Genomic DNA, 26,409 nt, shown 5'->3' on the forward strand with positions numbered 1-26,409 from the left:
TATATGAAGGCAAGAGTGAAGCCTTCATATACACTCTTGTCAACTCTTTTCTTGTTTTTAGTCTAGTTTCAAGAATCTACATTCTTATTATCTTTGGCAATAGCCATTCTATTCTTAACATAATAATATTTTTGAAGTGAATATTTATTCTTCTTGAGTTACACAAGAGCATTTTAAGATTATTCTTGTTTTAATTCATATGCTTGACAATTTGAAAAAAAATGAAGAACTCATTGTTCTTGTTTTGTATTTTATAAATGAGTGGATGATCTCACTTTTATTTTTGTATTCAAAGATTACAAATTATCCATCTTTAAATTAATATTCTTTATTTTTTTAATCTTAATTTTTTCTTTAAAGAAAGTGAATCATCCTTCTTTGTAGAATTATTTATTTATTTGACATTAAAGGTTATAAATTTCTTTCTTCTAATTTGACTTATGGATTTATTAAGTTATTTGAAATTGAAAAAAAAGAAAATCATAGGTGCTATACTTGATAGAAGTAAAAATAGATTTATAACTATTATAGATCTTCATTTGTTTATCAATACTCTTAGGATGGAAATTTCATGCATCACCAATGCCAACTACAAAACACTATTCTTATGCCTATGGAAGAAATCTAGAGTCTATGTCAAGAAGTTGTCCAATTGAAGGAAGCAAGTAGATCAGTCTCACAACCAAATCCAAGAAGTTTTGCTTTTACAAGCATGAAAAAGACAAGGATTAATATACTTGAGAAGTTTGATGGAACAAGATCAAAATTTCAAAGATTTCTGCAAAAAGTCAAGCTCTATCTTAGATTGCATTCATTCCAATGCTTTGATGGATTTACTCAAGTTATATTTATAAGTACACTTTTATCTAGAAATGTTCTCTTTTAATTGCATCTTTAATAAAAAAGGATTTGTAACTCTTTTGTGATTTGAATTCATTCCTAAAAGTATTTATGGCCATATTTGGAGAAAGTAATTGAGAAAGAGTAATAAATCAAGCTCTTATCTTTATGACAACAATCAAAGTTAGCCACCATGTATGTTGCTAAATTCAAAAATCTCACTTGCAATGTAGATTGGAATCACAAAGTTCTTATCACATGTCATTCAAGCTATACCATTTCATATAATAATTGATAATTTGAAAGGCATCAAAAATATAGATTTGTTTGAAGATGAATAAGTCAAGTAATGTTGGTGTCATGTAGTAATACGACTATGTGGTGAAAAATAAAAATATGGATGTTATTATAAAAGAATTTAATAGAAAGATTTAATAAAAATATAAAGATAAATAATAAGAATGTAATAAAGTTTTTAGTGTTAATTCTTCTTTTTATAGAAAATATTTCTATTTACTTCATAAGAGTATAAATACTTCAAATTAAAGTAAATAAAATAATTAAATAATAAAGATATATTTAAAAAAATTAATAATAGGTTTAAGCAAAGATTACCTTAAATTATCAAAAATTGATATTTAGAGAGGATGAATTGTGAATTTGGATCAAAATTAGACCCCAAGGCATAAAACTATATATCTATGGTAACTCAAGGATTTTTTTTTTAATCAAAGAGTATGTTTTGAGAAAAAATTTGAATAAAAATTCAAAAAATTAGTTTCATGTCATTTTTATTAATATTAAGGTTTCAAAGAATTTTTAAAGTTAGTAATATAATTGAGAGGTTTAGATTTTGAGAAATATAAATAAGTTTATAAATTTCATAATTTTTTGAATTTGATGGCATATTTACATGTAAAACTTTAATAATTTGTCATTGTGCTTATTATAAATGTGTTTGAAAAAATTGAGGTCAATTGAATAGTTATATTAAAAAGTATGAGAGTTTTTATAGATTATAGGCTTGGATAATTGAAATTTAGGATAAGTGAAGGATTTTTCAATCTAGCAATATTTTCCTATTTAATTGAAGCAAAAATTTGTAAAAGCAATTAAGACTTAAATATGTAAAAAAACCCTTGTATTTGGAGCAATTCAATGGTTTAGTAAGGAGAACTCTTTCTAGAATGATCAACATTCAAGTTGGAGAAGGAAGGTGTCTAATAATTGAGAGGCTTTGGAAGCTTTTTTTGTAATTGACAAGTCCAATTCTTTTCAAATTTTGTGTGCTTGTTAATTTCTTGATGATCAAAGACTAAGTAAAAAAAATAATTAAGATCTATAGTTCAATTAATATTTATCAAGGTTTCAAAGAGCTATAATAATTAATTGAGATTTATTTAGGATTCTAAGAGTTGCTCCAGGATTTAAGATTTAATTAAGATTTAGATTTCAATTAGATTTTAATTAAGGATCAATCTAAAATTTGATTAAGGTTTATTAAAATTTAAATTAAAATAAAATTAGGATTTATTTATAATTTATTTAAGATTTATTTTAGATTTTTATTTTTAATATTTTAAAATACTATTTATTATTTCTTTAATTTTTTATTTTTAGTATTTTTAAAATATTTCTTTTTATTTATTTAGTATTTTTAAATTTTTTTTGAAATTAATATATGATTTCATTGTATATTTTATTTTTTATTTTTTTAAAATTTATTATTGAATTAATAATAGCTTGATTAAAATTATTAAAGATTATTTAAAGTTTATTTTAGAATCTATTTGATTTAGTAGGATTATTATTACATTTCTACTTATCTTCCTAAGCTAGATACCTAGTGCATTTCCAAGCAAGAATACACATAATAGATCATCAATAGCTTTTAAAGTCTTGAGAAATTTATTTATGAAGGCCAAAACCAATGTTAATTCATATTGTATGTATTAAATGTCTCAATGAACAAAAAGATGATTACATTTTAAAAAAGATTTGTACCTATATTATAGAAAAACTAGCCACATTAATCAATATTATTCAAAAAAGTAATGTAATCAAAAAATAAAGAGTATGGTTATTAGAAAAGATAATGTATTAAAAAATAAGTTTTTCCAACTACAATAAGAACTATGCAGGTGGAATCATAAGCAATATCTAGTAAAGATCTTATTTTCTCTTCAAATCTCTTACTTTATTTTATAATAGATGTGTGTTTAGGACCTAAAAATCACAAAGTTTTTGCCTAATTAGATTGAAGAGCCTCAATTTGTCTATAGATGAAGACTTTGTCAAATAATAAGAAATATCTTTGGTCAAAAAAACTAAATTCATACATATAGAAGTCATAGATGGTCATTTGTTGTCTTTTGGAGATGTTATCTATGAGATTGTTCCTTTAGATATAGCAATTAAAGATCATAATAGAATAGTAATATTTAATATAATAAGATCTATTATTATAGACATTCAATAAGAAGATTTTAAGAATATTATTAAAATATTTTAAAATATTTAAGATGGTTTTTATAATATTTAAAAAAATTAAAAAAAATTCTAAAAGCATTAAAGAATTTATTTGAGAAGCTTTTTAAGGTTGCTTCATCTTCAAAAAATATGAGAGCTTTTCAAGAAGCTTCTTAATGTTGCTTCATCTTCAAGCAACATGAGAATTTCTCGAGAAGCTTCCTAAAGTTGCTCCATTTTCAAGTAATATGAAAACTTCTCAAGAAGCTTATTAAGGTTGTTTCATCTTTAAGCAATATGAAAACTTATCAAGAAGCTTTCTAAGGTTGTTTCATCTTTAAACAATATGAAAACTTCTCAAGAAGCTTCTCAAAATTATTTCATCTTTAAGAAATATGGAAACTTCTCAAGAAGCTTTTTAATTCCTAGTATATATTGGAGTGAAGGTTGAGAGGATCCTTAGTCTTGACAACACATGTCTTGGACCTCTAGCTCACCTCTCTTAATATTTATATTATACTCATCTTATTTAAGCAAGTTCTTATTAGCTTTTTTGTTGAAATTCTTTTGTTCAAATTCTTTTTTGGTTTCTTTTATAGTGTATCCATGAAATTTATTTCTAACTTAATTACTTTAAGATTATTATACTAAAAAAAATATAATCTTCATATAAATCAATTTTTTTGTGATCTTGACTTTTCTTATAGTTTAATCTAAAATTTTATTAGTCAAATAGAAATACATAAGTCTAGTACATTCAAATCTTTACTAATAGATGTGAAAGCTTTTATACATGTGATAATAGGAAGGTTATCTTTTGCTATATATGCCATGCCTATTTTTGATGGTAGAAAGATATCAAGTGGTATTACTAGTCAAAATCAAGTTTTTTAAGATGTTTTTGAAAAAAAATGCAGATATTCTTTTAGAGCATCAATCCTAAGTTTTTTCAATTGATCTTTAAAAAAAAAATCAACTACCATTTAGACCAATATATAGCTAAATATAAAATAATTTGGTTGCATTTAAGAAATATATTAATAAGAACTTTGCTAAGAACTTCATATGTCATTTAAAAACTCTCGTAAGAATTTTTATCTTATTTGTAAAGAAAAAAATAGATCTTTGTAGATATGCATAGACTATCAAGGATTTAATAAGATCACCATCAAGAAAAGGTATATCTTATTTTTGATTTTAGAACTTTTTGATCAACCAAATCAAACAAAGATGTACACAAAAATAGATCTATAAGGAGTATATAACTTGATTCACATCAAAGAAAGAGATGAATCAAAGATGGCTTTTGGAACTAGGTATGGACACTTCAAATATACTATCATGCCTTTTGAATTCACAAGTGCATTAGCTTCTTTTCAATATCTTATGAATGACATTTTTAATGATTTTTTTTGATGATTTTTTATTTTTTTATTTTTTATTTAGCATTCTAATCTATTCTATAAATACAAAAATATAAGAACTTCATATTCATCATGTATTACAAAAATTTAGAGATGTAGGATTATATGTTAAGATAAAAAAGTTTGTATTTTATATTATTCAAGTTGACTTTTTAGGATACATCATTTCTAATGAAGGTCTTATTATGGTTCTGAAGAAGGTCCTAATTATTATAGATTGGAAGATTTCAAAAATAGTAAGAGATGTAGAATACCTTTTGAGCTTTATTAATTAATATTAGATCTTTATTAAGAACTTTTTTCAAATAACAACTTTATTCACATGTTTGATTTATAAATACAAACTTGAGTGGAGTAAAGAAATTAAAGCATTATTTGATGCTCGGAAGAAATAATTTATTTTTGCATCAATCTTGAATCACATCAACTTTTTAAAGATATTTTTCATGAAAAAAAATGCATCAAATTTTGCCTTGAGTACAATATTGTCATAAATAGGAGCAATTAATAAATTCCATCTAGTAGCTTTCTATTCTAAGAAATTTTCAACAACAAAGATCAACCACAAAATCCTTAATGATAAGCTTTTTGCAATTATAGATTCTTTTTAGGAATGATGTTATAATCTGAAAAATGCTTTCAATTCAATCATTGTATATATGAATCACAAGAATCTTGAGTACTTCATGTCAGTATGTATGTTGAATTATTGCTAAGCTTGTTTGAACATGTCATTATCAAGATTTGATTTTAAGATCACATATTTATATGAAAAATAATAAAGTTTGTCAAATGTACTTTTTAGATGTTTTTATCTTATACCAAAAGAAAGAAATGTAATTTTTGGTCTATAAAGAATAGACATCTTGAAGCTTGAGCAATTTTATCTTTGAATAATAAAAACAACATTGATTTTAAATTCAATCTTTGTAAAGAAAATTCAATCAAGTATGTCCTTTAATTCTTTTTTTTGTGATATTAAAAATATTTCTTTTAAGTTTCATGATACTTCCAAGTTTAACTTAAAAAACAATCTATTTTATTTTGAAGGTTGATTATATATTCCAAAAGAAGAAGCACATTTATTTATTCTTCAAGCTCATCATAATTTTTCAAAAACATGATATTTTGGATATAATAAGATTTAAGAGCTAATATTTAGAAATTTTTTATGATTACAAATGTAGAAGGATGTGAATGACTTTGTACATTCATGTGACATTTTTTCAAGGTCAAAAATTCCTTGTCATTGATCGTATAGACTTCTCTAACTATTGCCTATATCAAAACAACCATAGCCTTCTATTTCTATGGATTTTATTATTGATCTTTCAAGTTCAAGTTCATATGTCTCTATATTTGTGATTGTAGATTGTTTCACAAAAATAGCATATTTTGTACCATGTACAAAATATATTTCAAATAAAGGAACAACTAAGCTTTTCTTTAACAATATCTATTGCAATTATAAATTACCAAAGGATATTATATCAAATAGAGAGATACAATTTGTATTAAGATTTTGGTTAAGTTCTTTTAAAGATATTAAGGATGGATATAAAATTATCTTTAGCCTTTTATTTTTAAAATAATGGACAAAGAAAATAGCTAAATCAAGATTTGGAGCAATATTTAAGGTATACCATCAACTATCATCAAGATCATTGGACAATTCTTTTGTTATTGATATAATTTGCATATAATAATTTTATACAATCTTTTACTTAATATATATATATATAATTTTACTAATTATGGTTATCATCTATGACTTGATACTTTTGACTTTTCAAAAGTTGCTAATCTTATGAAGGAAGATTTGACAAATTATTTATTATAATTATATGGAGCAATAAAGACAAAATTAAAAGAAACTCAAGAACAACAAAAGATTAATACAAATGCATATTCTAAAGAACAACTACAATTCAACGTAGGTGATAAGGTATGGTTATTTTATTGCAATATCAAGATTATTTGTCCTTATGTCAAGTGAGATTATTATAGACTTTGATCTTTTCTTATTTGTGAATAAAGCAATCATATTGATTATTAATTATATCTATTATAATCAATGAAAATCCATCCCATATTTTATGTATTTTTTTTAAAACATATAAGACAATGAATACTTCAAATAGAAAACACATGTGACCTCTTCCTATAGAAGTAGATAATAATAAAAAATTTAATATTGAAAAAATCTTAGACTTAAGGTAGCACTAAAATAGATTAAAATATCTTATATATTCGTATGGATATGATATTAATGAATGTACATAGAAGTTAGTTAAGAATTTTGTAAATGTAGAAAAAAAAGTTGATTCTTTATTAATAACATCCATCAAAATCAAGATAAAAAAATAAAACAATTTTATACTATAAAAATAATAAGAATTAGTAAGGATTGTATTTTATCTTCTATCTTAGTTTTGTAGTTTTTGCATATTTTTGATATTGAAGATGAAAAATCAACAACCAAAAAATTCCATTTAAGAGCTATTATTTGCTAATTTATTGAATGAGACATTGCAATTGTCACAACTTCTTAGACAACAAAATAAAGACAAAGATCCTCAAGAAGAATATATTCTTCTTTAAATAGATGGTAAGATACAATGTATTTGGTATTATAACCTTAAAAAAGATATAAGATATTTGGTGATATTATTAGAGATTGAAAACACTCTTAATGGTATTTCAAATATTTTATTTAAAAGAAGTTATAAAAGCCTCAATAATAATCAAATATCATAGTAGTCTTTTTGTCAAGAGATAAGACATTATCAATGGTTGAGATGGCCTATCAACTATCTTTGAAGGAAATAAAGATTGAAGTATATGGAAAATGTAATTTGTTGCATCTTAGATTTTTTCAACATGTGATTATTGCTCGTTGTGGAACTTGTCCTAGAAAGAGAATTATGTCATGCATATGGATATTTGTATAGATAATAAGTATTAAGTAGAAGATAAATATAGATAGCTTTGATGATATTTTGTGATAAAACTTTGTAGAAGCTTCATAAATGCATATTTGACTTTAAACATGTTTGTAGTTGATTGGTAGGTTAGACACTTGGCCAACAAATTAGCCATGTATTACACATATTAATAACGTGCAAAACAAGCTAACATGATAATGTAGGTATAAAAAACTTATCTTGTAAGGTAGACAAGTGTCTTGCAAGTTGGATATGTGTTAGAGGACCTATAGAATATTGCCATGTAGTTTTTTATTAGATAGTATATATGGAAGCAAGAGTGAAGTCTTCTTTAATTTTATCAAAATCTTTCTTGTTCTTAGTCTAATGTCAAGAATCTATATTCTTATTGTCTTTGGCAATAGCTATTCTAGTCTTAATACAATAATACTTTTGGAATGAATATTTATTCTTCTTGAGTTACACAAGAGAGTTTCAAGATTCTTCTTGTTTTGATTCATGTCCTTGATACTAATTAAAGTTCAATTAGATATTATTATTGAAAAAAATATAAAATAAATTATAATAATAATAAAAAATCAAGCTTATACAACTTTTTTTATACAAAAAATTCTTGAGGAGTTTGTCAAAGAGCACTTATAATACTTTGTCAATTCTTTAAATTGCATATATAAGACAAATAAGTAATATTTCAATAAATTATATTATGCTTATTATTTTATGTATCTTTTTATTTATTTTTAATGATTAATATATTAGATAAGTATTAAATATTATTACTACATAGGATTAAATTTTTTTCTACCAATCCATATTTCTTATTATTTTTTATTTTAAAAGTGGTGAAAAATAATTATAATATAGATATGCTATAAATCAAATAAAGAAGTATTTTCAATATTTCTTTATAAAGACCAATTAATTAAAAAAAAAATTACAATCTGCTTTAATGATTGTCATTTTGAATGTGTTTCTAAATGCCAAAGTATTGTTTTGTATTTGGCATAAATAATAGAATGTCATTACAAAATTAAGTTCAAAATCACAATAATTGATTATTTTGATAATTTTAAGAAGATGTGGCAGATACTTTCCTATAATATGATGGAGAAAAAAAATCATTTGAATTGATATTAAAGCATTAGTGATACAAGTTATATGAAGAAACTTAAAAAATAAGTGACTAATTCACAAAGAAAAAATTGTGGAAGCATAGAATGGGGACTTTCTTTGTTTAAAATGCTTTGTAACATCTTATTTTAAAAAAAAACATCCAATAATCAATTAATAGTTAAAATTCTTAATAGAAGTACTTCTTGTTGTAAATGAAAAATTTAAACTTATAAATTGTCAACCAAAATGTAATATTATCTAAAACTTATTGATAAAAATCAAACCTCTTAAGCAAGAAAAAAATATAATCTACTTTAAAACAATATAATATTGGGAGTTTCTTATTTTGAATTAAAATTAGATATGATTGCAACTTCTTCTTTGTTATACATTTTCAATCAAATTGCAACAATTTAACTATTTGAATTCCTCAACAGGCACTTAAATAATATCATAAATTCTAGTTTGTTAATAATATGGATTATTGCACAAATAAATTATAAATAACCAATAAGTATCAATAAAAACTATTAAGTAATATAATAATTAAAAATAAATAATTCAGAGGTATTTTATTAAAAATAATAATAGAAAAATTACTTTAGAGATGATATATAAAAAATAGGGATGTAATAGAAAATTTGGTTCTAATATTATTTTTTACTAAAAAGACTTCTATTTACTTTGTAAGATCATTAATGAAGTAAGATAAGATAGAATAGACATAAAACTACCATGTACTTGTTTAGATGAAAGAAAATGATATTTTTTAATAAAAATTATAAAAAAAAGTTTAAATTGATGCTTTGGAAGGATTATTTATTAATTGGATCTAATATCAAATCTTGAGTCATAAAACCATGGGCCCATAACTTAAGCAAAGTTTATTTTGATAATTAGAAAAGCACATTAGAAAAAAAATTAGAGAGGAATTCTAAATGCATTAGTTTTGAGCAATTTAATTTGTGATGACTTTTTAAGAGCTATGTAAAATTAGAATTGATATAATAAGAATTTTATTTTTAAAAAATAAAATAAGATTTATATTTAAAAAAACCTTGCGAGTGTTGTAATACATCTATAATTAATAAAATTATAAATATATAAACATATTTGTCATAGATGTGTGTTTTAAATTTTGGTTATAATTTACTTGAATTTAAGTAGAATTTAAGTTAAAAATTATAATTTTGAGAAAAAAATAAGAGAGTCTAATATTTATAATAATTTTCTACTTAAATTAATGTAAAAGTTGGCCAACTTAAGGTTGATGTAAATATCAATATCTATAAATATTTGCAAGGAAATTAAAATTTCAAGAGAAAGATCTTGAAATTGAGAGCTTAGTATCAACATTAGAAAAAGGTGCAACCTCACATTTAAGCAAATTTTTTATTTATTTTTTAGTTAGTAAGTATAATACTTCTTCATATTCTTATACTTATTATCAATTAGAAATTTGATAATATTACAAAATTTCAAATAAGATTAGAAATTAATTAAAAAATTATAATAATATTAATTTATATCTATTTAAGATTAATTAAAATTTATTAAAATTTTATTTGGATATAAATAGAATTTTTAAAAGATTAATCAAGATGTGATTAGGATTTATTTAGATTTTTTTAAAGATTTGGTTAAGATTTGGTTATAATTCCTTAAAAATTGATAAAGATTTGGATAGAATTTAGTTAGGATTTGAATAGAATTATTTTAAGTTTAAGAGGTTAATTTTAAAAACTCATGAGAATTTTTTAGAATTTCTTAAGACTTTCTTAAAGATTATTTGAGATTTGATTAGGATTATTGATAGGATAGTTTTGAACCAATAAGTAAATATCATGTTAGAACTTAAAGTGCATTTAATATGAGTCTAAATTTATGATGTCAAAGAAACTTCAATTAAGGATCAAGTAGATTGGCATTAAAAATATAAAGTACAAATCATTTTAGTGAATTAAGAATTGTTAAAGATTCTTATGGATTTGAATTAGTAGATGGAGACAACAACTTAAAGTTCAAAAAGTATAGAAATAATAACTAGCTTAGTATCTGTAATGATTGCACATGCCATGTTCATAGGACGTCTCTTACAAGAGTTCAAAATTTTACAAATGACAATGATATTAGCAATAAGAGTGGCAATTAAAGCAACAATTAGAGTAGCAATTAACATTGCATAAATAAAAATGATTTTATTTAGTAAATATTATTTTTATTTTTTTTAAAAAAATTATACACTTTTATATATTAATATTATCAATAATAAAATATAATATTTTTTTAAAATATTCTTTATTTAAATTTATTTTTATTTTTATTTTTATTTTTATTTTTTAAAAATTTTATATTTATTGAGTTTAAATAACTTTAGCTACCCTCTAAGACATTTTTAAAATTTTTATCTTTTGAATTTAAACAAAAAAATTTAAACACTAAAAAGGATTAAAACTTTAAATATTTGATTTTTTGATATATATTTTTTATATTAAAAAATTCTTAAATTTTACTAAAAAAGCTTAAGTAGTATTTATTGACCAATAACATACTATCATAAAAGTTAAAACATAAGTTTTAAAGAAAAGAAAATAATTCAAGTTTAACAATTAAATTTAAAATTTAAAATTTAAGATTATATCCTATTTGAAATTTGGCTTTAATTTACATGTATTTATATCTTTAATATATATTTTTTATTATATATATTTATTTTTAGATATATATATATATATATATATATATATATATATATATATAGTTGCACACATATATAAACAATTTTTTTTTTAATTAAAGGTTGAGTTTAGATTATTTTCATTTATTTATACTTGCACTAAAAATCAAATTAAGTTTTACTACAATCTTAAAAGAATCATGTTTTTAAATTATTTTCCATAGAGATAAAATTTTAAAGATATTAAAATTATTAAACACCTTCGAGCCAACAAAAGTTTTAAAACCTTACCACTAACTTAGCTTAGTCATCATATAAATTCTAATATTATTAAATATAGTCTACTTTAATCAATGTAACAAAGATATCACCTCTTATTGCTCTTAATTTGTTCCTTTCAAATTTTATTAAGAATAAAGACAAGATTATAGAAAAATAATTATGAAACGATTTACTTTAATTATAATGTAGCCAGCAACTCTCATTTAAAAAAAGTAGGTTTTTTTAAATAATAACTTATACTTTATTGGATTTTTTGTTTCTATTAAGATTCTTGTTGTTTACAATATCTCCTATTTTATACATTAGATGCTTTTCAAGTAACTAAAATTGTGGTTGTCATTTATAGTTTTCATAAAAATTAAGATTTATTTATTTATTTATTTATTTATATTATTAAATGTTCCAAATATTATGACAATAAATAATTAAGTTTTTAAAAAGTTAGAAAAATAATTTTAAGAATAATTAAATTTAAATAATTTATGTGATTTAAAAATTAATTCTAATATATATATATATATATATATCTATATTTTATTGTATCAATTTCTAATATTATAAAATATTTTGTATTTAATTTTTTTTGTTCTAATATACTTATCAAATACAACAAAGTATGTCTATTTAAATCATTTTTAAATGACTTGTTAATTTCTTCACAAAAATAAAATAAAATAAAAACTTTTAAATATTTTCTAAAATATTTCTTAAAAAAATATCATTGAAGATTTCATTAAAAAAATAATTAATTAATTTAACAATTAATGAATCACTTTTTCTTATTTTCTTTCTCTTTTTCCTTTCTAAGTTTCAAAAGTAAAATTCAAACTCAAACCTTTAAAAAGAAGCTCATGGTCATACCTACTAAAGATTAGAAATTGAAATAATTCTTTTTGTTTAATTTTTTACATATACCTTAAAAATACTTATATTATTGTCATATGTCTTTTTTTTTATGATATATATATATATATCTATATTTGTTAAATTTTTAAAAAATTAGGTGCTTTTTTTTAATCTTCTTTTAAATGTTTAGATTAACACACACACAGACTTTTTGGAAGCAGATTCATGGTTGGGTACTCCGCGGGAGAGAGCACGGAAACGCTGTTTTGTAAGGAGAATGGGGAGTACAAGAGGCTGCGCATCAAGTGAACAACAAGTGAAAATGAATCAGTGCGAAAGTGGGTGATAAGGAAAGGTAGCAAAGTTGGAGTTTTGTTGTTGCGTGTGACAAACGCGGAGGGAGGGAGTGAATGAGTGCAAATTCACAGACCCAAGCACACACCCACACACATCAATCAATGTTCTCTCCAATGACTAAAAGGATTAGACACGCACCTCAAAACTCCCACAGATCTTGTCTACAGAAGTGGAGCCATGACCCAGCTTCGTGTTTTTTGCAATTTGTCTGACGTTGTTTAGAGGAAGTGATTGATTTTGTGGTGTGGGTTTGCTTGCGGTGAGTCGTGCCCCATCTCGCTGCAAGCAAATGATGCAGCACGGGTGATGGCCGAGGAGAGAAAGAGAGAGAGTGAGAGAGAGGGAGACAGAGAGTACACACACTCACTAAACACCCACCTCATCTCATGCTGTTGACATCGCACGCGAGCATGGGCTGCTGAGTATCGGGAATGGTGTGTTGCTGCAGGACGTCAATTCAGCGTCACGCTTGAGTTGTTCGCACGTTTCTCTTTGCTCTGGAATGAGAGCGCGTCAATGGATGTTCTGTCTGGAGTGGTGATGGGCCTGGTTAGGGTTCGGTAACCCTATCTGGCTGGGTCATCCGACCCCTAACTTTGTTTCTTATCTTGGCCGAGAATTTGTCATTGTTACTTATCAGAAGACTGGTGCATTTATTCGTCGTAGCTAAGAAGAAGGGCAGCTTTCAGCATAATCTCTTGGCGTAGCGTTGTTCAAAATGACTTCCACACACACACACAACTTCGTTTTAAACACGTGCTGTCGTTCCGATCAGTTCTGTTGATTGTTCAGCATTGTGAAGTATTGTGTAATGTAGGGCCTGGCGGAAAACCTTGAATTGACTTCTCTTCAAATGCATTTGCAGCTACCTTTTAGGGTTTCGAAACTCTTGGAACAGAAGAACTAGATCTGTATCACTGGTGTATTGATTGACACTGATCAGTGGTAACCGCTCACTCGCTCAATCATTCTGTGATCTAATTTTCAACCTGCTTACGTTTTGTTGAAGGGGAATAATTACCATCACCTTGTGCTTTCTTTGTTAAAAAAGCACTCAATCAGTATTACAGCATACTTTTTCTTTAGTTTCTAGAAAGACAGGACAGCTAATAACCCCAACTATTTAAACAATAAGGATAACTTCACAACCCCATGTCTTTAGTATTCCATTGCTTCTGTCTAAGGCAACTTGAAAGCCATCATGTAGATTCTTCATAATTACCAGTCCATCAATTTTGTTTTTATGTATTGTTATTGCTATTGTTGTTATAAACCAATCACTCATGGCACTTATAATAACCTGCTGTCTTACTCCAACTTCAAGTGTTTCGTGCATTGCTGCAGCAACAACAATCCAAGCATCACCGTTCTTCTTCCTCTTCTGAAGCTTCGTTGAAAGCTTTGCATGGAACCATCCCAGCAAGACAACTTCGGGGCTTTGTCATCCCAAAGCCATGAAGACAAGCTGGTTTTGTGGATCCATTGATGTTTGCTTAGAAATGGATATTCCTTCCAGACTTAGCGTGATTACAGATCAACCAGGTATGACGAGTCTGACTTGAAGTAATCATGGAAATCCTTGAAACCTCCACCATTTAACGTGTCAGTGTGTGTATATATATAAAAATATAAATAGTTGTATCGCAATTAAAGAATGTTGGTTGATGAGGACAAAGCAGCTAACCCGCTGGCTTCCTTGAGGCCAGCGAGAATGGTGGAGGGATAACAGCTCAACTAGTACCTACATTGACTTGTAAAACATGTTGCAGGTTTGGTTCAAGACTATTTGTTAAAATAACATATAAAATGATCAATCAATTTGGATAAATGTGCATGAATATTATATGAGATTACACTGTTGTGATGGTTTTGTTTCCAAGAGTTAAAAACATTTGAATTGCTTCATGTATGCACATCATTGCATTCAGTTCTACAAATGAGATCCAGAAAAAAATATCTCCAGACTATTATCTACATTGGCTTCATTATTTCAATGTAATGTGCAATGCACATAGTTTCACACTTATCTTTATCTTGGCTTGGTGCTAAATTGACTTTGAAGCTTCTGAAATCATATTTTTACATTTTGCTTAACTTAATATTTAGTTTTATAATCTGATTTAGGTGCACATGGTGAAACATAATTATGGCTTAATGCATTGAAGAACACAAGGTATTAACATTTTTACAAATGTATGTATGACCTAATAATATAATTGCTACTTTATCTATGAATCATCAGAATAGATAATAAAAAACTAGAAAATAACAAACAAGCATTTATAGTAATTGAAATACCCATCATGCTGAAATTCCATTTTCATTTTTTGGATGAATAATGTTGTGTATATAATGTCTATCAAACTCAATGCTCTTTTTTAATGTATATACTATTTTTGTACCAATTTCATTAAAAAATAATGGTTTTGTTCTGTGAATCCACAAGTTGTTTGAATGAATTTATCAATTAATCGCAACCAAATACATTCTCAAGATACTTCATGTAAGGCAATAATTTCTACATGGTTGGATGAAGTTGCAGTTATTATTTGTTTCACTAATTTCTATGATATTGTAGCTCCATGTCTTAAAAATACATATCCTGTTTGAGATTTAGCTGTTGCAATATCAGATTTATATCTTGCATCACAATATCCAATCAATTTTGGATCTACGAATTTTGTGTAGTATAATCTTAAGTCTTCTGTACCTTTTAAATAATGTAATAAATATTTGATGCCATTCCAATGTCGTAGTGTTGGACATGTACTATGTCTTGCAAGAACACTAATTGTAAATGCAATATCTGGTCTTATAGATGTAGCTAAATACAAAAGTGCTCCAACCGTTGCGAGGTATGGATATTGGTCTTCCAATATTTCCTCCTCCTCCTCCTCGCATGGATGGTATGGATCATGACCATCACAACCACGTCCAATCATTGGTGTGGACAATGGATAAGCATCAATCATATTAAATCTTTGCAAGATTCGTCTAATATACATTAGTTGGTAGAAAAAAATGTTACCATCTGTTAGATGCATAATTTGAAGACCAATGCAGAAAGTTATTTTTCCTAGCATTCTCATCTCAAATTCACATATAAGTAGGTTAGTAGCTATAACACATGTAGATGTAGTGCCCACTAGATTAAGATCATCAACATATATAACGATGATCACAAAACCAGTTTTATTTTGTTTGATAAACAAACAAGGGATTAGTAGATCACTTATAAAATTATTTGTAATTAAATAATCTCGAAGACGTTGATACCACATTCATCTAGATTGTTTTAAACCATACAAGGCCTTACATAATTTAATACCACAATATTTTCTTGGATCGGGTTGATTTGAAGTTTCTGTTTCTAAGCTAGGTGGAACTTTCATATAAATATTTGCATCAAGAGAACCATATAGATATGCAGTTATTACATCCATCAGATGCATCTCAAGGGTGGCATGAACTGTCATTCCAATAATATATCGAAATATAATTGAATCTATGATTGGAAAATATATGGATTCATAAACAATACCAAATTGTTGAGTAAATCCTTGAGCAACAAGACAAGCTTTATAGCGGGTTATTTCGCCTTAAGCATCTCGCTTGCATATTAATACCATTTTATATCCCACAGGGCAAGATATAAGAGTGTCTACTATTGGACCAAAGACTTTCCTCTTACGCAAAGAGGCATACTCCTCCTCAATAGTAATTTTCTATTTTGACCAATCTGAGCGACGTATCGCCTCTTCGATGGTTTGAGGTTCAAGATCGTCTTCCTCACAAGAAAAGGCTTCTATAATCATATATGCAAATGATTCATCTATCGTAATAGATGGTCTATCCCAAATATCATTTGTAGCACAATATAAAATAGATAATTCTTTACTCAACTTGTTCTTATTCCTTCTAATTCCAAGATTATTTTTCATAGGAATTGAAAGTACATTATACGTGGATATATCATCATGAATTGATAGTCCTACAAGATGAATGGCAATTTCTTGAGAAATAATATCAAGATTAGTTAATTTTATAGCTTTCTTCTTACGTGGTTGCTTATTTGGTCCACGAGTTCTTTTAGTTGTTGTTGTTATAACTTGAGGTATTATAGTCAATGGCACTGCAATCTGAGCACATGCATTCTGAGCCTCATTAATAAGAACTCTTGTAATTCTAGGTGCATCATTGCAGCCATCAGGTGTTTCATCTGTGATCCGTTTTAAATGTAAAATCTTAGCAACTTCAATTTCTGCCAAAGATGTCCTAGGATCGGGATTCATTGTAAACATTTCTGGTGCTTCAAATATGAGTACTTTATTTCTTTCTTGATTGAATATTCCTCCTTGAAGAGATGGAAATACAATTTCTTCAAAACGGCAATTTTGCAAACGTACATGTAATAATGTGCTAGTTGATGGATCAACAATACGAATAATACTTGGTGAATCAAAACCAACATATATACCTTCTTGTCGATGAGCTCCAATGGTACGCCATTGAAGTTTTGGTACTGGAATCCAAGCACGGCAACCAAATACTCGTGAGATACATTTGGAACACAATCCGAAATGAACTCATGTGGTGAAATAATTTCAAGAGAAGAAGGGCGGAAGCATATTAATGCTGCAACATGTAAAACTGCATGGCCCCACATAGATGCAGGTAGACTTGCGTGAAGGAGGAGTGGCCGGGTAATAAGTTGTATACACTTTATAAATGACCCTGCAAGTCTATTTTGAGCATGTTCATATGGAACACAATATGTCAACTCGATTCTTGTTGCAGTACAATAGTCTTCAAAAGACTTTGATGCAAATTCTTTTGTATTATCCATACGCAAATTTTTTATAGGATAATCAAGAAAATGTGCTCGAAAGTGAATAAGCATAGATATAAGATTGACAAGCACTATGTTTCAAGTTGATAATAATGAAACATGTGATTGTTTACTTGATGCATCAACAAGGACCAAAAAATAACGAAATGGTCCTGATATTGGATTAATAGGACCACAAATATCACCATGCAATCTTTCAAGCATTGGTGGTAATTCTTGTGAGAGTTTCCAAATTGAAAACTGAGTAATCATTTTACCTTGCATGCATGCACGACATAATTCCATAGAATCTATATCTACAGGCTTTAAATTATGCCCAGTTATACATGGAATAATCTTCCTAAATAATGTGGATCTTAGATGTTCCAATTATCCATGCCAAAGAGAAACATGACTCTTTGAGATAGATGATGCAAAATTAATATATTGGAAGGTCGAATCTCAATTTGGTATAAACCATTTTCTATAGCAAAAGCTTTTTCAATAACTTTATTGTTCTTTGTAAGAACCAAAACCTCTTTTCTATTTAAAGAGACGTTTGAGAGGTGATAACCATTAATACGCACATCTCAGTAGCTGATTAGAGTCCGAAGTGCTGAAGGTGTAAAAATCACATGTTAACATTTTATGATGAAAGCCACAGGTAATTTTACCATCGCTGTGCCCTCTTGGAAACAAAACGTATTTGTTCTAGCCATAGTCATCATATTTTTAGTTTTCCAAGTTGAAGATTTTTCAATAAAAAATTGTCTATCTCGTAAGATGGTATGTATTATTGCAGAATCAATGAGCGCATCATTTGATTCATCATTAGAGGTTCTATCATTTATATAAGCCTCTAAGTCATCAACGCCAATTGAATCTATGGACGCATCAATGGTATGAACTTTACAAGCTTCAACTCGTAATTTCTTATTTTTTTGGAATATTTTAATAAAATATTTTGAAGTATGACACGTATGTGCTAAATATTCAATCATTCTACACTTATGGCAAGAATGCATCTCTGATTTTTATTTTCTACTATAATTAATAGTAGAATTTTTATTCTTTCTATATGGATAGAAATGTTCTTGACTATGACTACCCTGATACTTATGAACACGTTTCCCATATTTATGTAATTTCTTTTTAGACTTTAAAATATTAAGTGCATGAGATTTTGGAATTGTAGTTTCAATAGGACGAGCTTCTGCATTGCGCAAGAGTAGCTCATTTTGCTTCTCCACAAGAAGTAGATAGGACATGAGATCAGAATGACTCTAAAATTTCATGTTCTTGTATTGTTATGCAAGCACAGCAGATACAGGAGGAAATATAGAGAGAGTTTTTTCAATCATTTCTTCTTTAGAAATGCTTTGTCCATATAATCGTAATTGTGAGACAATACTATACATTTCACTATTGAAAGCATTTAAATTTAAAAAATCCAAGACATGTAAATGTATTCAATTATGACATGCACATAGAAGAAAAATGATCTTTTGATGATCAAACCTAGATTTAAAATTCTTCCAAAGTTCTGCAAGATCTTTTATTTCCAAATATTGATGTTGTAATGTAGGTACAAGATGATGATGAAGGAGAAGAAGTGCTTTCCAACAAATAGCAAGAGATATAGAAATACTTGTTGTAGGAGATTCTTCAAATATAATGGCATCCAAGAGTTGTTCTGTAAATAAATTTACTTTTGCCATTTTTGGCCATAATAGATAATTGTTTCCATCCACAATGAATGATTGAAATAAAAGAGCTTGAAAATATTGGGATGCACTGGTAATAATTGGAACCATATTAAAAGCAGTTGAAGATGTTGAAGCACTCATTATAAATAAATCTGTAAAGAAAATACAAGATCAAGTAAAAAAGTTGAATAAAACGTACCTTAAAATATAAAGTCAAATAAAATAATAAACTTGAACTTGAAAAAATAAAAATACATATATATATATATATATATATATATATATATATATATATTTTAAGGAGATTATAGATTAAGGCAACAAAATAGTAATAAGATGGCGTAGCAAGCAGTGATAGGGCGACAACAATGGGATGGCAGGGTGGCCGCGGCGGGCAGCAGTGGACAGCAATGGCGGGCGACGGCGAGCAACGATGGGCGGCAATGGGCGGCAACATCAATGGCGATAGGATAGCAGCGACGGCAATGGTGGATTTGGTGACTGCTCGATGATAGTTCGACGGTTATTTGGCAAAAGTAGGGGCGGGGCGTAGCAAGGAGTAGGGAGCAAACTGGGGTGGAGTTGGACTGGATTAAGTATTCTAAGCAAGTAGGGCAGAGAATGGAAAAAGTGGTCTAAGTAAGCTAATGTCTGAGGGACTAGTAAGAAGAACAAGATCATGAAGTAGACATTGAGCAAGGATAGCAACAGGTTTGAAGAGTCAAAGACTAGAGCAAAAAATTGTGATAGTATGTAAAAGAGAGTTATGCTGATAACGTGTTGAGAATGTTTAGAAAGACACAAGAGTAATAGTAAGTCATACACACATACAAGAGTAGTAGTAAGTCATACACAGAAGAAGATTTCTAAGGAGAGAGAGCTTCAGACACACAAATCTATTGATCTAGTTGTGTCTCGCATAGAAATAGAGAAAAGAAAAGAGGATAAATAGTACTTTTTTACTAGATTCTAAATACTATAGCTATGATAATTACTATAGTCTACAGTAAATATTATGGAGAGTGTTGGCTACATTTAATGATCTCAACAAATATAGAGCGCCTTTGCGACAGACAAACTATGCTTTCCAGTGATGTGGAATCACCTGTAGCCATACCCACTCACTTATTCAATATTGTAGACTAGATTAGACTGCATGGAACTATAACAAAGTAGCATGTGGTAGATTCGGTACTTGAATTCATCTCATATTCATGTTTTCCAGTAGAAGTTCGAGCAAACAATGCATTCTGAAAAAAAAAATCATGGCATAGTTTCACAACAATCCGGCAATGAAGCCTATGCAAGTGACTTCTCATCGTAGGAAACCGCCGTTGTCAGCTCTGAGTTTTCCTGCAAAACTAGTGGTCTTGCTTTAAAGTTATGACTAGATCATTAATAGCTTCGTGCTCAATAAGTGTATGTGGACCAAACGAACCAATGAATTGACTAGTTCCTCACAGTTTGCCGCACATGTAACATTATTGATAGTGTCGGTTTGTGTTTTAATATATATTATAAGAATACCAAGCTACAGATGATTTTTTCATAACATTTGTTGTGCATGATCCACCTCAACGTAAGAGTGTGACTTTTGCACGGAGATCCATTGTGGTCAAATTCTTTGATCTATATGCTCCCTCTATTGAAATTAAGATTAGAAATAACCAACTCATTTATAATGGTCAAAATAGAGTGAAATGTAGTACCCTGTCAGAGAGGCGTAACATTTTCAATCGCTCTTTCTTTGATAGGATAAAAAATGTACATATAATATTATTATGAATTATTTTACTTGATTTTTGTAACTCTCAAATTCATCTAGTTCTAATATGGAATTAGAACAAAGCTTTGAAAGAGTTTTTATGATACAAAATTCAAAGACACAATAAACAAGACAAGAAAAAAAGACTCTTTATAGAAGGTGTTATAGATAGAAAGTTGAAGCACTAGCAAATCTTCTAATTTTTTTCAAAGAAACGTGGCTTCAAGCAGCCTTGCCATGAAAAAATGGCCCAAGTTTGATGGCTCATGATATTCCATCTAGAAGAAAAAGATTCAAATAAAGTTTGAAATAGAAAATATATAGAATGTAATTTCAAGAAAAAAAAATATAACCAACATCAATTCAAGAAGTTGATGAATCAATAAATTAATGAAAGCTAAAAAATTAATAACTCAATATATACATAACTTCAAGAATTTTCTTCAATAATGTCATTCTATAGGAATTAGCATATCCTCTCAAATGAAAATCGTCACTCTCACAAGGTGTCACGGCCATAATCATGTAAGCTAATAATTACATATAGAAATAGGTAGAAGTAAGTAAAAGTAGATAAAAGTAAGTTAATTGTATAATATTTAATATAGAAGCTTCCTAAAAACTTCCTAGACGCTGCTTTTACTTCATAGGTGCTTTTAATTGATTTTTTGGATTAGAAATGTGCTCAACAAGTTGGCCATGTGCCACACATGTTGTTAGCTTGAAGATCAAGCTAACTATGTGGCCCACACGTAGAAAAACTTGCCTTGTAAGTCAAGGCATGTATCCTACAAAGTCAACACATATTGGAGGTCCTATAGAACGTCGCCACGTAGCCCCTAGTTAGATAGTATATATAGAGACAAGAGTGAAGGCTTCTTCACTCTTGTCAACTCTTTTCTTGCTTCTAATCCAGGTTCAAGAGTCTTTAGTTTCTTGTCTTGTGGCAATAGCCATTCCAGTTTCCTTTTAATATACCTACTTGTTTATATTTTGACTTATTATATCGAGATAGCCTTTTTGTGTATATTTTCCCTCATCGAGTCTTTATCCTTCACAGATTGACAAGAGTGCACTTACAATATCAGAGCTTTGTTTTTCTTGAGTAAGAGTGGATTACCCCTTTCTCTTGACAAGACATAAGCATATTAGAAGTTTGCGGATTACCCACTTCTAAACTGATATTGTTCTTAGTATCTTCTTTGTTATCAAGTCTTTCTTTTCTTTTGTCTTGAGCAATATCAAACAAATTTTTCTTCTTAGTGTCATTATGACAGAGCTTGTTGAAATGAAGAGTGCAATGGCACAAATGCAAGAGCAAATGAGGGAGTTAATGCTTGCGATGCATCAACTCAATTCACCAACACAGGAAAGAACAAGAACAGCAGAAAGTGGAGATATAGAGATGATCGGAGCTGCTTCAGCATCTATAACAAATCACGTTCCTTCTCCAATTGTACAACATCCTGTAAGCACTAGAGAACCAAGAATTGCCTTACCCGAGAAATTTGATGGTACGAGATCTAAGTTTCGAGGGTTCATCAATCAAGTACAATTGGCAATTGAACTTCAACCGCAAAGCTATCCAACTCCAGGATCACAAGTCAGGTTTATTGGCACTCTACTTTCTGATTCTGCATTATCGTGGTTTTCGTCTTTTTTTGAACAATGAAATCCAATATTGGACAATTTGGAAGCTTTTTTGGTGGAGTTTCAATCTATGTATGGTGAACACGATGCAACTCGTGTTGCAACAAATAAGATCCGAATTCTACGACAAAGAAATCGCTCAGTAACACTGTATGCTTCACAATTTTGACAACTTGCAATTGACATCAAGTGGGATGATGCTGCACTCATTAGTCAATTTCTTTATGGATTGCAATACGAAGTAAAGAAATTGATGCTCAACTTACCTGATCCTCAAACTTTGAGTCAAGCAATCGATTTTGCGGTAAAATGTGATAATCGACTTTTTGAATTTTGATCTGAGAATCATTCACGGGAACCTCAACATTATTACTCAATGGCAACATCAATATCTAGACGTTACAGAGAACCCCGAACAACCCAAACTGTTAATCTTCAATACCGCTTTGTACTTACGATCTTGTATCCACTGACTGTCTTGTTAGATTAACCCAATAAATTTCATTCACTCCGCATACTCAATCCTATTGACACCCTTTTAATCCTTCAATCACAGACGTGACTCGATTTCACAAAACAGTCAAGAGTATTCAAACCCACTTCATTAAAAATCCCGATTCACCATTATAATACTGACTTCAGCAACGATTGACTCAGTCTTCTCAAAACTCTACGAAGAAGAAAAACCCAAATTCTACGTCTTTCCTTCACTGACCCGAAGCATGAAGCTCCCCTCTCTAATCCCCTTGATCTTCAAAAACCTCCAATGAAAACCGAACTAGTAACCTTGTAAAAGCTTGAAACTAGCTCCCCCCGATTCCCAGAGAAAAAAAAAAAACCCTCTTTCAAAACTATATCCCCCCTAACCTTATCCTCTGAATTTCTTCAATCTTCCGTCTTAGATCCGGAATTGGGTCCCACCATCAAGCTTGGATCCAAAATTGGCTCTCGCCGTCAAGCTTGGATCCGAAATTGGCTCTCGTTGTCAGAGCTTTCTCCTCCGTTTTTACCTTTAAGAAATCCATTTACCGAAAACAACGTTCCCTGAAACGACACAGAAAACAAGACAGCCTGAAACAGAATCGAACTCCGTAATCGGGACCACATTGAGTCGTCCGACCAATTCAAGTCCCATATTGGGAAAGATGCCCGTAGTAACCTGGATGTTCCCGTAATTGGGTCAAATTGGTCCTCGCGTCAGATTGGCTAAGACCCGTAGTAAGACCTGGATTTCTCGTAATTAGACTGCATTGGGTTGACCGGCCAATTCAGGTCTCATATTGGATAAGAAGACCCGGATTGGATTCTCGAAATTGGATCCAATTGGCTCTTCGAACTCGTCGTGTAAATTGGCCCTTCTCTTCCTGCTGACTCCCGTTATTGGAATCGAACGGAGCATTTCAGTATGCCCCGGCTGACTGTAACGGAGCGACTGAACCTCACCACTCAGTATTTGCACTGGAGTTGGTCGATGTTCTGAATATTCGAGGTAACTGAATATTAATAAAATTCCCCTTTCTTTTTATTTTCACTATATACTCGTGTTACAACACGACAACGTGTTCTTCAAGCATGTCATGACTTTCTGTCACGGCCATAATTATGTAAGCTAATAATTACATATAGAAATAGGTAGAAGTAAGTAAAAGTAGATAAAAGTAAGTTAATTGTATAATATTTAATATAGAAGCTTCCTAAAAACTTCCTAGACGCTGCTTTGACTTCATAGGTGTCTTTAATTGACTTTTTGGATTAGAAACGTGGTCAACAAGTTGGCCATGTGCCACACATGTTGTTAGCTTGAAGATCAAGCTAACTATGTGGCCCACACGTAGAAAAACTTGCCTTGTAAGTCAAGGCATGTATCCTACAAAGTCAACACATATTGGAGGTCCTATAGAACGTCGCCACGTAGCCCCTAGTTAGATAGTATATATAGAGACAAGAGTGAAGGCTTCTTCACTCTTGTCAACTCCTTTCTTGCTTCTAATCCAGGTTCAAGAGTCTTTAGTTTCTTATCTTGTGGCAATAGCCATTCCAGTTTCCTTTTAATATACCTACTTGTTTATATTTTGACTTATTATATCGAGATAGCCTTTTAGTGTATATTTTCCCTCATCGAGTCTTTATCCTTCACAGATTGACAAGAGTGCACTTACAATATCAGAGCTTTGTTTTTCTTGAGTAAGAGTGGATTACCCCTTTCTCTTGACAAGACATAAGCATATTAGAAGTTTGCGGATTACCCACTTCTAAACTGATATTGTTCTTAGTATCTTCTTTGTTATCAAGTCTTTCTTTTCTTTTGTCTTGAGCAATATCAAACAAATTTTTCTTCTTAGTGTCATTATGACAGAGCTTGTTGAAATGAAGAGTGCAATGGCACAAATGCAAGAGCAAATGAGGGAGTTAATGCTTGCGATGCATCAACTCAATTCACCAACACAGGAAAGAACAAGAACAGCAGAAAGTGGAGATATAGAGATGATCGGAGCTGCTTCAGCATCTATAACAAATCACGTTCCTTCTCCAATTGTACAACACCCTATAAGCACTAGAGAACGAAGAATTGCCTTACCTGAGAAATTTGATGGTACGAGATCAAAGTTTCGAGGATTCATCAATCAAGTACAATTGGCAATTGAACTTCAACCACAAAGCTATCCAACTCCAGGATCACAAGTCAGGTTTATTGGCACTCTACTTTCTGGTTCTGTATTATCGTGGTTTTTGTCTTTTCTTGAACAACGAAATCCAATATTGGACACTTTGGAAGATTTTTTGGTGGAGTTTCGATCTATGTATGGTGAACACGATGCAACTCGTGTTGCAACAAATAAGATCCGAATTCGGCGACAAGGAAATCGCTCAGTAACAGTATATGCTTCACAATTTCGACAACTTGCAATTGACATCAAGTGGGATGATGCTGCACTCATCAGTCAATTTCTTTATGGATTGCAATACGAAGTAAAGAAATTGATGCTCAACTTACCTGATCCTCAAACTTTGAGTCAAGCAATCGATTTTGCGGTAAAATGTGATAATCGACTTTTTGAATTTCGATCTGAGAATCATTCACGGGAACCTCAACGTTATTACTCAATGGCAACATCAACATCTTTGCCAAACGTACATTTGGAAGTAGAAGACATGCAAATTGACGCGGTACGTTTTAAACCTCTAACTGAGCAAGAAAAGATTCGTCGTCGTCAAGAAGGATTATGTTTATATTGCGGAGAACCTAAGCACACTGCTCAACATTGTCCAAAGAAACGACGCAACTATAAAATGAGGGGTACGACGGTCAAAGAAGACAACATGTCCGAAAACGGATTCGTCCAGCTACAATAGGGACCGTGCAACTGGAACCTTGTACAATTCCTAATGAAGGTCCTTTCCTCTCCTCAGAACCTTCTCCTTGTTTTATAATAGACTTATATTTAGGACCTAAGAATTACAAAGCCTCTGCTTTATTAGATTCGGAAGCCTCAGCATGTTTTTTAG

At 29.2% G+C, this 26,409-nt stretch overlaps 1 long non-coding RNA gene across 4 annotated transcripts; it reads left to right on the forward strand.

Moving 5' to 3' along the window:
• The first annotated feature begins 12,702 nt into the window (after window positions 1-12,702).
• Window positions 12,703-15,448, forward strand: LOC112277288 (uncharacterized). 4 transcript variants are annotated; one of them, XR_016500973.1, is made up of 5 exons: window positions 12,703-12,951; window positions 13,402-13,502; window positions 13,819-13,898; window positions 14,298-14,722; window positions 15,078-15,448. It is a non-coding gene; the product is annotated as an uncharacterized LOC112277288 (long non-coding RNA). The 4 variants fall into 4 exon arrangements; XR_016500972.1 differs by lacking the exon at window positions 12,703-12,951 and having other exon boundaries at window positions 12,958-13,502; window positions 14,298-14,495; window positions 14,633-14,722; XR_012216728.1 differs by lacking the exon at window positions 12,703-12,951 and having other exon boundaries at window positions 12,958-13,502; window positions 14,298-14,495; window positions 14,660-14,722.
• Window positions 15,449-26,409: the final 10,961 nt, after the last annotated feature.

This window comes from Physcomitrium patens, chromosome 25 (assembly GCF_059467195.1).
Source record: "Physcomitrium patens ecotype Gransden chromosome 25, ASM5946719v1, whole genome shotgun sequence".
Classification (NCBI taxonomy): domain Eukaryota; kingdom Viridiplantae; phylum Streptophyta; class Bryopsida; order Funariales; family Funariaceae; genus Physcomitrium; species Physcomitrium patens.